Source organism: Leopardus geoffroyi, chromosome A1, assembly GCF_018350155.1.
Source record: "Leopardus geoffroyi isolate Oge1 chromosome A1, O.geoffroyi_Oge1_pat1.0, whole genome shotgun sequence".
In the NCBI taxonomy this organism is placed as follows: domain Eukaryota; kingdom Metazoa; phylum Chordata; class Mammalia; order Carnivora; family Felidae; genus Leopardus; species Leopardus geoffroyi.
The window spans coordinates 52,681,234-52,695,188 of record NC_059326.1 but is presented as its reverse complement, the minus strand read 5'-3'; the positions used below and the strand labels follow the sequence as shown (position 1 = coordinate 52,695,188).

The following is a 13,955-nucleotide window of genomic DNA, read 5'->3' as shown; positions in this document are numbered from 1 at the left end:
ATAATTTGCAGCCAGGAGAGACCCGCCCTCCCCCGACCCGTGTAGGGTTCTCCCTCTGCCATGGAAACACCCGCCCACCCGGGGCCGTCCGCGCGGGGAATCCCAGCGCCCCAAGCGTGTGAGCCTCCGCCTAGCGACCGCAGGGCGCCGGGTCTGCACCTTTCCACGGCTTGCCGGGAGACTCGCGGCCTGGAAGCTTCCAGCCACCCGAGGCCGCAGTTTCTCTCGGACGGCGGGACAGCCACTGGCCGGCAGGCCCAGGCAGGGACTTGGCCTGGCCGCAAAACACCCCGACCGACCAGCGGCCCAAGGCCCAGTCGCCCGGCGCGCCTGCGCAGCGGTGGCAGGTGGCGCGCGGGGCGCGGACCGCGGGGAGAGCGCGGGGCGGACGCGGCGCGCACGGTGTGCGCTGGGAGCGCGCCGAGCTCGCACATGCGCGCTGCGTGCTCTAGTTCCTGTCGCGAGCTGAGCTGGAGTTCCGCAGCTGGTAATTAGGCGCTCTCGGGTCCTCTCCCGCCATGTAAGTGCCTTTGAAGATGTCCCGAGAGAAAAGGGAAGGGACTAGTGTCTTACCGAGGTTAAAAATACTCTCCTCCCCACAGTTTGCCTAAGTCAACTGGACGCCTTAAAACACCAAGAAACTTCCAAAACTGGTTTACATTTAAATAATAATTGGGAGGAGTAAGACGTTAGATTTTGGTTGTTGTTGTTAAGGTGTACACCATCAAAGCCCTGTTATGGATTTGAGTTTATTAGGCAACGATTTGTACCCAGAGTGCGAGGAAGCCTGGCCACTCTGCTTCCGTGCGGGAGAATTAAGTAGAATCCTGGATCGCAAAACGGAGGTTGAAAAATCTCGGTCCAAGAGAAGCTGGCAAAGCACAAATTCGTGCGTTCAGCGTCCTGCCCCTGCAAAAAGTGCCCAGTCCCCTTCCCAGCCCCAAGCCGGAATGCCCCGGAGGTCGCTTCTCTCTGATTTACAAAGGCAAGAGGATTGGAAGACCAGAAGGGAAACTAAGGATGCTAAGAGAGAGCTAGGACAGAGAAGTGGCAAATGGAAGGAGGGAGGAGGAAGACAGACTGCCCGCATTGGTTAGGTAAAATGAATTACAAACAAAAGTTTGGTAACTCTGACTCCTGGTTTTAGTGCAGCGTAATGTACACAAACTTTTGTAGGCATGGATCAGAATTAAACAAAGTGTTGACGATTTCCAGCCGAGGAAATACACTTTCACCAGTCTCTTCCCACCCTGTACCCCCTCCGCCCCCGCCAAGTGTTGACAATAAACATTTAATGAAGGCAGGGACCTGGCTGTCTCCAGTCAGTGTCAGAATACTTTAAGCAGACCATTAGCAAGGCTTCTTCCACTTCAAACATTGCGCGCTACACTCTAACAGTATATTTAAAACAAAACAAAACAAAGTGTGAGACAAATAATATGCTTATACGGATATTTTAAGCGGTCTGCAGTAGTTCTGATACCCCGGTACCGATTAACAGAAACCAACTCATTGTAGATTACTCGTGCTTAAAAAATGTTAAATACAGTTAATGCAATATTAATCGCCCTTTGGTGATATAAAATGCAATATTTTCAGACAGCTATCGAGCTTTTCTAGAGGAAGAGCTGATGAAAAGAGTCACAGCTGAATAGTGGAGAGAAAAAGCCCGGTATTTATTGCTTTTGTTTGGCTTTTGGCTACAGAGACAGGAACCTTCTAATGGGGTAAGGACATTTATTTTATCTGCAATCTATTGCTGCGAGAGCAGGGGCGGCAGATGGGGCTGGTGCGATATTCACAGTGTAATTTAGAGCAAATCCTAATAACTAATAATGATTTATGTTAATTTTGATCATTTATGCGACTTTACGAAAGCGTTTTCATGAACGAAAGAGAAAGAAAGAGAAGCAGAATTTAACAAGGGGCTCTGAGGCTGAGATTGGACCTCAACTATCTTGCTTAAAATACGTTTTATGAGTTAGCAATGGAAATGCAGGCATTTTTAAAAAGCAGGTAGGACCTATTTAACTTGGGCAGAGAGTTATCTCCCGGGGGCGTGCATTTCCTCTGAAAATGTACCTAAATGAGAGGAAATGAAACGCCTTTGAGCGAGTCTCTTTCTTCCCAGTTTTAAAGAAAACAGATATGTTTCGATTGTTTCATTTGCTTATGTTCAACTAAGGGATTGTGTGTGTGTGTGTGTGTGCGCGCGCGCGCGTCCGTGTGTGTGTGTGTGTGCGCGCGCGCGTGCCTCCGAGAATCAAGTGTGTGCGAGGCATGAACGCGCGCGGGGGTCTTCCCTCCAAAGTGTAAACTGAGCCCCGTGTTTGAGAGCGGGCTGAGCCCCTGTGAGCAGACTATTGCGCATCGCCGCCACGCCTCATGCAAAAGTTTTATTACTAGCTGCTTGAACAAGTTGTTGTATCTTAATCTTCACTCCCATCTGATATTTGTTTGCCTAGAATCAACTTTTGAGAAGCTTTCCAGTCTCTACCTCCTCTGCTTTTCTCTTCCCCCAAGGGATCCTAGGGCTTTTAAACTTAAAAGTGCATCCCCCTCTCCTCATCCCCCTGGTAACGTGGCGCGGGTTCAGAACCCCAGGGGCTGCCGACGGGACGTAGTTCTGCCCAGGAACAGGCGATTTTCGGCTGCCACGCAGTGCACTGCACAGGGTCGGAGCGATTTTGAAAGGGAGGGTGCGCCTTGCTCGTGGCAATTTACTTTTTCGGTTACCTTTCGCGCGTTTCAACGCCTCGAGGCTATAGTTTGAAAGTAAAACAGCATCAAAGCACCTCCTTATTAGCTCTGTATTTGAGAAATCAGAAGATGAAACTACCTAAAAGGTTTAATAGGGCGGAACAGCATTTATTTGCCAAGCAAACAGCCAGAGTACAGTTCAAAAGGGGTACAGTGGTTTATCAGCAGGAGGCTGGAATAAGAACGTTGGGTAAAGCGAATTTCTAGCTTCAGTTATGCCGTTAAACCGTTAAAGTGAATGAAATAAGCTTCAAGTGGGATGCCTTCTTTGATTTTGTATATCATCTCCCTCACCAGATGTATATGTGTGTGTGTGTACACACACACACACACACACACACACACACACACACACACATATATATCTTCTAGAGGCTTTCCCCACCTTCAGAGTTATTGTCAAGACTTTTGTTTGTAAACTTCCAGGTTTTGTAGAGCAAGAATAGTTACCTTTCCAAGAGCTTTGATCTGCAAATGTATCTAAAATATTATCACATCTTTTAAAGTTAAAATTTTCATTATTTTCCTCCTCTTTTTCTTATTTCAAAGCTACAGATGTAAAAATGCACTTAAGTTCTTCTACGAGGGAAAAGCATCAAGCTACATGATTCAGAGAAGTTTATTTCTTAAACATTCTACTGTATTTTATTTTTGCTTTATCATCCCTATCAGTAACTGTTCTGTAATCACATTGTTAGTATTTTTGGCATAAAGAGGACTTTAAACAAAATAAATCTTTAAACAAAATAAATCCAGGCAGACGACGCTGCCTGTTTACTGATAATACTCAGGAGCTGACGTGTGTTTGTGAGCTTGAAGCTGTATCTCCACGTGCATATCCATGTACAAACAGATGTAGGCACAATTTTACTGTTGTTGTTGAATGTAACTGAGTCTCATTTCTAAACTTTATTCTGGTTTTGTCCCAGTGTTTCAGCACTAGAAGCAATGCTTAAAATTGAAGAATGGTGCATTATTGAAACTCTCTATCAAACAGCTCTGGGGTGCAGCCTTTCTGAAAACGCCGGCTCTCGATGAGGTCTGACTGTCTGACTGCACATAAGCCCCTAATATGTTAATGGCCGTAGGGGATGCCTAAGGTACTATCTCAAGCTGCTTCGCACACCATATGTCAGGCCGTTAGCCACATGGATCTATTAATCAAAAAGAGCTGGAGAGGGAGGAGAGGGTCTTCGAAAGGGGGAGAATGAGAGCAATGGGGGAGGGGAAGAGGGGTAGAGAAAGCGTTTTAAACCCCCATCATTCCCATTTCTTTTATAAAAAATGAATAAAAATAGCTAAAGATTCAACCAATGCAAATTTTTTTCTGTCGAGTTAAAGACTGTTCATAAATCTCTGCTAGAAGAAATGAAAGAGTATCTGGCTCTATTAGAAAGGAATTTCATCTGAAAGATCTTGTTTAGGGTTCCTTTATCGCAAAACTTTTATAAGAAAGACTTGATACAAAAAAATGTTGTTTTGTTATGTAGGTTGTTTTGTAGATGAGCTTTATTAAAAGTAGAGGGGGAGGGGGAATGGGGCAAATATGTGTTTAGGGGACGGCAGGGGGTGTGGAGGGAGGCACCTGGAGCATTTGTAATGAATATGTAATTTATTAATATAGATCTATGTATACAGTAGAGTTTTCACCACCGTAGTTCTTCTGAGAGTAAATATAAAGTGTTTACATTTTTATCCCTTTCTTCAGGGGGGCTTTATGATCAATGAAACTTCAGAGTCTACAGGGTACAAAAAGTATTTAATTCTTTTAAGGGGAGAGGAAATGAGAAAGTATTTAAAACTCCCATCTTTCTCATTTCTGCTTTGTTTAGAACTATCTCTTGTCCTTGAATGTTAAAAACAAATTTCAGTTAGATAAATAGTTTAGAAAGTTTGCACAACCTTAGAAGTAATTATGTCCTCAACGTGGAGACGGTATAGATGAGTAAGTCTGCTACAGGTGAATGAAACATTGAGTCTATAAGAAAAAAATTACATTCTTTCTTGAAATGGTGAATATATTTTTCATGTGCCATAAACTAACATGAAAGTGCTGATGTTAAAATCACAAACAGAGCAATGAAAGGAAAACATATAGACACTTAGATTTAAAAGTTGCATTGTTTTCATGTGTGATGCTACCTGGGGATACAGAAAATATAAAATCAAATATCAATTAAGGTATTGTTATTGTTTTAATTGGTAGTCAATGATGATGAACCATATGAGGACTTAATTCTGGATTATCAATTTTAAGTTTCAAAGTGTATAATTATAAAATTTAGGAAAGGATACCCTTGAAAATGATTTTTAATGTCATGATTAGTAGGCATTATTTACAGTGTTAATTTATAGTATAATGGAATGACCAAAAAGTTTATTGATCGTAGGTTTTAAAATATATATGCAAATGATTGACTACTTATATATATATTTTAAAGCATAGATTATACATCCGTATCACAAAACATCTGTCATTAACGTAGATTCATAGGACTCTATTATATTGGACTTGCAAAAAAGAGAGCAGAATGCTCTTATTTATGATTAAAAAATATATTGAAAAAGATACTTGTGAGATTGTGCTCAGTGATAAACAAAAAGTATATAAATGTCATCTATTACATTATAGAATATTAATGGAATACTTTATGCTGTATATTAGATTGGATATGTTAAATATTCTTAATTTTTACAGAGGCACCTATTTGTGTTTATGTAGAAGTAAGGTTCTCAGTTACAAGGAAACGTTAACATTGGAAGTGCCAAAACACCAGCACATTGTATTATTTGGTTTGGCTGGAAAATCATCTGTAACTCTTTTGGAAAAACAAAACCAAAAAAACCATTAAAAAATGGAGAATGGTATTGTATAGAACTGCAGTGAATCTGTAAATATGAGAGGTTCTAAAGCACTATATTTCATCCAGAAGATGATGAATACATAAAAACAAGATCATCCTGAATTTCAAGAGTAGCTGGGTAGACAGAAACACTTATTATCTTTAAATTTTGGTGCATGCACACTGGCCTTCATTTCTTTCCCTGTAGTTAAAAGGTAGCCCATATATCTGTCGCTTTGGGTTTCCAAAGACTCGTAACTTAATTCCTTCAGGCTATTCATCAGCACAGTAATTAAACTAGCAAATGGATGTAAATAAAGTGAAATTGGTTTCATGACAGATGAGGCGAAGAGGCCTCTGACATGAAACAAGGCAGGACAATAATGATTTCAACAGCATCGGGCTATGGAAGGAACCCCAGCTGGATTTATTAGATGCTGCAAGTGATTTGCTGGAAGCGGGCAAGACATGAGCACTCTTTAATTTGACAGGAATTTTGCATCCTAAGGAGCATATTGAAATATAAATCCAGAAACAAGTTCAGGCAAACTGTAAACAGATGCATTATTGGACTGAAGATACTATTCAATATTAAAAAAAGGAAGAAGAATAGAGAAGTAGTAGAAGGGCTTCAATTGCACAACTTATTACTTAATCCTGAGGAATGGCAAATAATTATGAAACATTTCTTTCTACTTATGAATTCTATTACTATTGTAGGGTTAGCAATTTTTGTATTTTCAGGTTTTTTTTGGGGAAAACAACTAATACAATAGATGATTTTAAAAACCAGCATATGAAAACATCTGTAGAAATTATGGGTATATGCATACGTGGGAGGAGAATATGGCAGACTGGGAGAGGAGCCTGGATGGGCAACTTATTTTACAGAATACAATTATTACTGCATTTAAATAAAATCTGGGATAAAGATCTGGTACCAGTTTGTTGCCTCTAGCAGTCTGTGCCTTGATACCCAGAAAGCAAATTTCTAGCTACAGAGAAAAATTGTGTCAAGCCCTTGATCAAATGTAGCCTTAAAATCAAATGTAGATTTATCCTTGCAAAATAAGCAGTTCCATAGAATAGGGGGAACAAACTATGGCCGAAAATTGATGAATAAGAGAAAGAGAGGGTAGAAGGAATGAGTTCTTGGCTGGCTCAAGAAGACTTAAATGGAAATTAAGTCACCAATTCCACTGCAATAAGGAAGTCCCACATAGAATAAATAAAAGACATTTTCACACTAGGAGCAGATTAGCCCCTTTCTCCATGAAGAGATGAGAAATGAACTGTTTTATGCTTAAATGTAATCTCAATTATTTAAGCCCCCTTTTATGACGAGCTAAATCCTTCATGAATAGTGCCCTTCCTTCCCACAAGATTCACGCAGGATTTTCAGCACCATGGCCAGTCCCCCTCCCCAGTCCCCGGAAGGGGGGTCGGGGTCTGCCGCTGTGGGGAGAAACTCAGCCATTGACCCAGGAAAGGTGAAATCTAAATACTCCTGAAAGTCTACGGTCGGCTTAATTATTTAGCAGTGGATTCAGATCCGCGAGTGGGATACTAACATGGCCCAAGCCCTCAATTCTTTTAGAAAGCAGTTTAAGAGAAAGGGGGGAAAGGGTAGGAGAGTAGGTTATCAAAATTCTTAATGAAAATAAGATCTTTACAAAACAAAACTCAGCACCCACTGCATGCTCCCTCCCTCCTAATTGTGGGTGACTTTCAGGCCATGAGGGAATTTATAATGAAACTCAATTGGCTTTCTCTCTGAGCCTGTTTCTTTTGTTGTTGTTGTTGCTTTTAACAGAAAAATATGCCTAATTATTTTAAAGTTATTTTCCAATCACAAGGCACAGGCAAGTCCTTTAATTATAATACAGTCTGGAGAGGGGAAGCATATGGAGGAGAATGTCAAGAAGAGGGTGCCAGGGGCAGATCCTCAGAAATCTGTATTCATTTCTGGCTCTTATTTGTTCAGTAATCTCTACCATCATAACTAAATCTTGAAGCACTGATGTAGTTCGAGTTGTTGTTGACTTAACGTCAAAATTCAATCACTGGGGGTTTTGCATCAGCCGGGCTACTTATTTGTCTAATAAATCCGTCATTTTGTAAGAAAAATATTTGAGCAGCCGTACTTGACCTCTTGGTATCCACAAGTCACATTTATTTCTCCCAGTTTACAAATGCAAAATCGAGATGATCATCTAATGCCTGGAGGAACTGTGTTGATTTCTGATTGGATTTTAGATGGAAATGTCTATTTTAAATACCTTGTGATTAAATTGTACATATAATAGAATCCATGCATTTTAAGCTGATTCCTGCTTGGAAACTTAACAACCCGCCCTGCTAGTCACACATACCGATACCAAAAAAAAAACCAAAAACCCAAAAATGGAAACCCACCCTAAACCTCACAAAATACGAAACCTTTTTTTTCCAAACACTTAACATTCAGCCTCAGTTGTATGACTTTATTAAAACCAGAGTCTTGTTTTTTAAATCTTAAATATTCTATGGATGGAATCCCCCTCCCCCCCCCCCCCCACAAATGTTCTAATTCCTGGAGGGTAGGGCTTCATCATCACCATCCCAGGGACAATGCACACAGGAGAATTAATGGCTGGCATTTCAAGCTCAGGGTTGAATCTGAGTGTTGAGTCTACTGCCAAGTTGTAACTCAAGTTCAAGGAAATCCGTATTTCCATTTCTGAGTATTTGGAGTTAAGGAAAATAATGTGTTGACTGAATTAATTTTACTCTTCGATACAGCAATGTGTATGGAGATTGCTTGAAAATATTTGTTCCGCCCCACTCCTACCCCTTCTCCGTCCAGCACCTTTTAATGCAAAGATCCCTTCACAACTCAAGATTCTTTCTGAAATCTTAGACTAGGGAACAACGGTCCATTGGAGTTTTTCCGTGTAGTGTTGAGGAGAATGAGACACCACCGGGAACCCCTCTGTTATGCTTGACTCAAAAGAGAAGTCTTCAGAAATCAGGCTGGAGAACTGATTTTGCCAGTTGGTGACGAGACTGGGCTGAGGCCTCAGAAACCTGGAACAAACGAACGCTTGCATTTGTCCACGTGGCGTGTCCTATGGATGCAGTCCCGCCTACTTGGCAAGGTGGCTGAGGGGTAGACTGGGTTGCACCTCGGCTAAGGGAAGAACTGGGCCTGGCAACCCAGTCAAGTTTTGGACCCCCTTTGCTTTTGCTTTCTTGCCCGGGGGTGGGGGGGGCGGGGGGGAGAGTGGGAGGGAGGTGGGGGGGTGGGGGAAGGGGGGCGTGTGTGTGTGTGTGTGTGTGTGTGTGTGTGTGTGTGTGTACTTTTCAATAACTAGGGGATGTGTGGAGAAAGTATTGCTCAAGCTTGTTTTTATCTGAAACCATCGCGGTAGTTCGACCCCACACGTTAGAGTTCAAGCCTAAGGTGGCCAGTACAGGGGAGGAGCCCCTTGGACCCTCTGCTTCCACCTTCGCTCTTCGCTGGGCTTCCCTTCCTCGGAGCCCCGCGTCGGTTCCACCTGAGTTGGGTGTTCGCATGTTTTCCTCTCCTGCTCAGTTTACTCTCAGGATCCCCGAGACATCAGCTTCTGTCTCGCGGTGATGAAAGGGGTGCTCTTCTCGAAAGTGTCCGAGTTCCCTTGCCGGGGCTGCCCTGGAACTCGATCCCTGCGCGCGGCTCCGGAGCCGCTCGCACGCTGGGCAGGGCTGGCGGGGGGCTTGCGGCGCTCCGGGATGGGACTGTCTTGCTGGGACGACCCTCGGAAAGGCGCTGGGCGCCGCGCCCGGGACCAGTGTCGGGGTGCTCTCGGGCATCGGCTTGTTTCCCCCTGAGAGCTGGAGGGGTCGCTAGTGAGCAGCAAGCCTCGCGCTCCGCCAAGACCATCAGGGGACTTAGGGGACTTCCGGCCTCAACTTGCTATGACCGTGCACTCCTGAAGCTTAGTAGGTGCCTGTTACTGACCCGTCTTAGAGAGGAGCGCTGGGATGAGGAAACTCTACCCATAATATTCACTTCTGAGCCTTTCTCATAGACATTTCACTTCCATTTCCAACCCCCACCTCGCCCCCCAATCTGATTGCTTCATTTTCCCCTCATAGAATATTAAGACATTTTATACACTTAGAGAAGGACACTAAAATATCCCCTTCAACTCTCGGCCCACCCTTCCGCATGAAAGCGACCATCTACCCTCCCCCAGTTGCCAGGCTTGTGGAAGATGGATAGAGGAGATTATGTCTCTCTGTGATTTATGCCATGGGTCTAGCTGGATTTACAGTTTCAGTTTTAGGAGGTGAAGGAATACTTTTTTAAAATGTGACAAAACAGGTCAGACCGAATTGGCAAATTTGCTCAATATTTGTTCCTGTTACAAAAACATACTGCTGGGGGCTTTTCGAGCCATTAACCCATCCCACTCTTTTCTTACTCTTCTCCTTGTCCCATCTTCCCCGTCTGTTCTTGAGAAAAACAGGGGGAGGAGGTGCTCCTGGTTTTCCCTGGACTGCCATCTACTAGAACAGATGTCTACTAGGACTTTGTCTTCAGGTGTGGAGATTTCTGAGGGAATTTTATTCCCTGAATGTGGTGACTATGAGGAGACCAGGGAAGTCTCTAGGAAGGCCCACCTCCCCGGGTTTTGTTGCTGGCTAAAGTTTGCTTGAGCCTCCTAGTGGCGTCCAGATTCTTCTCCACCCCCTGTAATACTGAAGAAAGGACTTCTGCATTTCCATTGGTTTTGGGGAGTCAGTCAATCAGAAGCTGGTATGATGTGCAAAGACTTACTAGCCAGCCAAGAAGGCAGCTGTGGTGGGCTGGATAGGCAGGGGATGGGGGAGGACAAGGGTGTTTCAAAGACATGTATACTTCTAAATGTAGAAGACCCTCAAGCTAAAAATGCATTAGAAATAATTTCTTGGAGAAACCTTATTTAAATACTCAGACTTATACTTGTAAGGTTTTGAAGTTAGCTTTCCCTGCCGTAAAGTAGTGACAAGTTTGTGAACTTTTTTTTTTAATATGAAATTTATCGTCAAATTGGTTTCCATACAACACCCAGTATGTTTGTGAACTTTTTAACGAGAACAAAATTGGAGGAAAAAAGGAGGAAGTGCTTTGGCATTTGAAAATATTAATGTCAGCTCGTGGAAATAGATGTACTACACTGTAGTTATTAACAACTTATAAAATCTTAAATCAATACAAATTAATTTAATTATGATTTGTAATTGCATTATGCATGATCAATTTGAAACACTACATTAAAGATAATTAGAGCTGAGCGCCATCACTCGTCACTCCCCTAATAGCTTAATGAAAAGGAATGTCATGTACCACCTTTGGGTTAAACCTGTAAATTAGGATAAATGCTTGTTTTCCAATAAAAATGTGGTAAAATAATTGTACATTTAATAGACATTTTTATGACTCAATTGTGAATATGTAATGGATTTTTTGGGGGAATTGTATTATTATTTTTTCCATGGACCTAGTTAAGTATTTATTAGGGTTGATTGAGCTGTCAGTGTTTTTTCAGGATCAGACCTCGAGGATTTGAATGAAGACTAACTTTTATGTAAAAATATCATGCTGTCCTCGAAGCTTGTGCCAAGAGGTCACTGCAGATGGAGGTCCTAACTTAGCATAATGGGTTTAACATTTCCATGACATCATCAGGGAATCTGAAAGGAGTCGAAGGATAATCAGAGTGGTCATTCAGAAGAACAGTAAATATTTTATGAGGATATATAGAAGACAGGAAAGATGGTCAGAAAGGTGATTCTAAGCTCCTTAGAGTTCTGTGAAAGAGGCTTCTCAGTTACTTGCAGTTAAAAGAGCCACTGCATATTCTCATATTAGTGAGACACATTCCAGAATAGGACCCAGATTAGGTATTAGTTTGTATATGATTAGTTTTGTTTCATGAACTCTTCATATTTTGTCAAACCACCTGTATTTATCCTTTATATGCTGGCAAACAGGAATACACATTTATTATTCCTGAGACTGTTTTGGTTTGTCGATTTCCCAATATTGTCCAATACTGCAAGACAGCTTTCTTACTTTTAAGATGATGATTTAAATGAACAGAAGCACGTCAGAGGTGCTTGTGAATTAGATGGATTCAGTAAGCTCTATTCATTATTTGCTTTATCTTCTGCTCTTTATTAAATAATATTTGGATTCTATGTTACTACAAGTGTTTTGATGAGATCCACTTTTATCTGTTAGCAAATTTCCACCTCCAACCTCAGACATGCAGGTATCCCCTGAGTTTCAAAGGTCCACGTTATGCTACTTTGCTTTTATGAAAGACCTACATTAGTACTTGTTTTGCTAACCAAAAGAAATCTGAAGATTTTTGTTTTATGAAAAAAGGTGAGAAGCAAAAATGGCATTCAGAGTTTGTTTTGCATATGCCCTTATAGAGGCAGCATGCATCCCAAGCAACAAGAACGGCACCCCCAATCCCCTTCCCTGGGAACCACCCTCAGCATCTCAGCATCAAGCAGCCATAGCCTTTGAGCTGTGCCTGTGAACATCTGTGCTTTATCTCAGTTTATTGTGTGTGTCCATTAACAAGACGTGGCGTAAGGTATAAGAAAAATCTAAGAGAGGTAATTTTTGGGGTCTGGGGACTCTCAAAAAATTTTCCATACAGATTAATGGTAATTGAGTCTTTCCTTTACACCAGTTTGGCTTATGAAAACTTTCATAGGAATGCTCTGCTTTCAGTGAGGGGAATGCACACACACACACACACACACACACACACACACACACGTATATGTATATATATTTTGAGAGAGAAAGAGGGAAGGAGGCTGGGAGGGAAGAAACAATAAAAGAATCCATGAAATTACATAATTTACAGTTTTAAACATTTTCTCTAAATTATAATTTTTATTTCCAGCCAGATTTTACATGAATAAAATAATTTTCTTTTTGTTATTTGAAAAGTAGATGTATCTGTTTTTCGAAACATGTTGTAAGTACACTTGCTCAGGTTTACTGGTTTTTGTTTTAATCTCTTTGTATTAATTGGATTAACTGCCTAACACGAACCATTAAACTGGATATTTTAGGCTCATTTTTAGAAATATCAACTGGAATGAGCATTGAGTCTTTCTAAGTTTATTTGTATATTGTTACAAAAAATCATTTTGACGCTTGTGAAGTTAAGAGAACTTTTATCATTCTCTGCAGATATGCATTAGATGTTGGGAAGGGTAGATAGAATATTTTAAACTCTAAGATGTAATCTTCTCTTTCCCTGTCTTGACCCTTTAACATCTTACCCATCCTTAGAACCCCAGATGTTGTCATTCCATGAAGCCTTCCTTGATCTTTCAGCCAGGAAACCTACTTATGAATTCCTAGTAATGTTTTTCTTCTCCTTAGGTACTTACCTCACATTGCCTTCTGTTACAAAGATATGTTTGTGTTCCTGTTTTTCTACCAGAGTTAAGGCATCTCAAGAGAACAGGGTTTATCTTTCTTATCTGTATATTTGGCTGAATGTTTAACACAACATGAGTGAAGAATGCACAAAGCTCTTTCTCTTGATCATCATATTGTAATATATGTACATATGTAGATAACGTGCACATTTGTAAATAATGCAATTTCTTGCTCCTCTTTCATATACAGGTAATCTGCTAACAACACAGGAATTAGGGGCGCCAGCCCCCTGCTCAGTCAAAAATCTGCATATAACTTTTGACTCAGCCAAAACAGAACTACTAATAGAGGGCTATTGACCAGAAGCCTTACTGTTAACACAAACAGATGAGTAACATATTTTGTATGTTATATGTATCATACACTGTATCCTTACAATAAAGTAAGCTAGACAAAAGAAATTGTTATGAAGAAAATCATAAGGAAGAGAAAACACATTTACAGAACAGTACTCTATTTATTGAAAAAAAAATCTGCATGTAAGTGGATCCATGCAGTTCAAACTCGTGTTGTTCAAAGGCCAAATGTAGTTGCATTTTATCCTGGTGACTTCACCTGTGGCTGGACAAATGGCAACACTGGCTTTTTCAAGCTGGGGTTATTCTGATCTTTATAATTTATCTTAAAATTATGTCCTATCAGTTAGAATTTAGTTCCACAAAAACTCATTATAGTTTTTATTTTAAAGCAGTTTAAAAGAAGTTAGTACTTTAAATACAGTAATCGTCTATATGTCATTTGTGGAAACAAAATTTGTATAATTGCCGCAGATCATTGCGTGCTTCTGAACTGTTTTCATGACCAAAAGCCCTAATCCTTTGCCTTTACCCACAGCATTTTTATCCCATCTATTATTTGTCCCATCATCTGCAGAT

The 13,955-nt window shown here is 41.1% G+C and overlaps 1 long non-coding RNA gene across 2 annotated transcripts; it reads left to right on the top strand.

Annotated features, from left to right (window-relative positions):
• The first annotated feature begins 443 nt into the window (after positions 1-443).
• LOC123599006 lies at positions 444-13,402 on the top strand. 2 transcript variants are annotated; one of them, XR_006712931.1, is made up of 4 exons: positions 444-520; positions 1,600-1,727; positions 3,690-3,860; positions 13,270-13,402. It is a non-coding gene; the product is annotated as an uncharacterized LOC123599006 (long non-coding RNA). The 2 variants fall into 2 exon arrangements; XR_006712930.1 differs by lacking the exon at positions 3,690-3,860.
• Positions 13,403-13,955: the final 553 nt, after the last annotated feature.